Source organism: Rhyacophila brunnea, unplaced genomic scaffold (assembly GCF_057557595.1).
Source record: "Rhyacophila brunnea isolate RB1 unplaced genomic scaffold, BYU_Rbru_1.0 scaffold_80, whole genome shotgun sequence".
Taxonomy (NCBI): domain Eukaryota; kingdom Metazoa; phylum Arthropoda; class Insecta; order Trichoptera; family Rhyacophilidae; genus Rhyacophila; species Rhyacophila brunnea.
This window is the reverse complement of record NW_028233351.1, coordinates 486,492-487,767: the sequence shown is the minus strand read 5'-3', so window position 1 is coordinate 487,767 and position 1,276 is coordinate 486,492.

Here is a 1,276-nt window from a genome sequence, read left to right as displayed (position 1 = left end):
AAATACAGTGATAAATTTCAAAATGTCTGTAAAACGGGCATAATAATAAGCTAAGCTTTTTAAGATAATCTTTCTAAACTTGCTGCTGTTTGAGGCATGAATTATGTTCTCAATATGACTTGGTTAAAATATTTAATCATCAAAAATCACATGTATTTATTCTGCTTTATGAATAATTATGTGCATAAATAGAAATAATATTAGAATAGATATTATCTAAAGGTATATTTTGTGATTCTTTTTATAAAACGTAATTATAATTTCTTCTGAAATATGACCAAAATTTTCATGAAAATAGCAATAAAGTAAACACATCAATTTTGTCATCATGTAATATTAATTAACGAAGATTCGTAACTTAAAGAAATAAAAAATTATAGTTTTCCATGTTAATGCTCATTTATAATCTTGCAAGTAAGCCACATGTATGCACTTTTATTCTGCGTCTATAGTGTACATTTTTTAAATAAAATTTTCGGCATAAACAGATAGCAAAGAGGTTTTAACATAACAGTATATCAAAAAAATCATCATTTTTTAATCACATCGTGCATAAGTATCAAAAATATACATTTTCCTGTCATATGTAGAGCAGAAAGGTAAATTTTCTAGCCTTAGTCAAAACAGTGGATGAATATGCGAAAATTTTATTAAAGGATGTAAAAATGATATTTTTCTCATAGATGAACATTTATATGGGCAAACAAGTTCTTGATGGATATCAAATAATGATAGTACAATTGAAAAAATATAAAAAATCACGCTATAAATATGTTAAAAATATCTAACAACTAAAAACGAAGTTATAAATTATCATTTCGGCATTTTTTAAGATACTAGAATATGGTTTTTGTATTGGATTTGTATGAATTTGAAAATATTATTGTTTTTTGTTAAATATATTCAAAAGCTTAGAATTCTTTCAAGGACAAAATACCATTTCTATAACATCCGTGAACTATAATTCATAGGTTTCTGTATAAATCGAAACTATAAAATATTTAAAAAACAGAAAATTTACGAGCGTCAATATGGTTACAATTAAAGATGTATATTTTTTATGCGGTTTTTAATTTCAAAACATATATTTGTACTTTTAATCAGCAATTGATAGATATCCTATTTGTAAAATATTTAAAAGAAGTCTGAAAAACATTTGTGATTAAGTATTTTTAAAATAAGAATAATATAATAAGCGCAATATAATGTTGAGAAATCATTTTAAAAATGTCTTTCGACAATTTATAATGGATTGGATATTTTTCTATAGCATCAC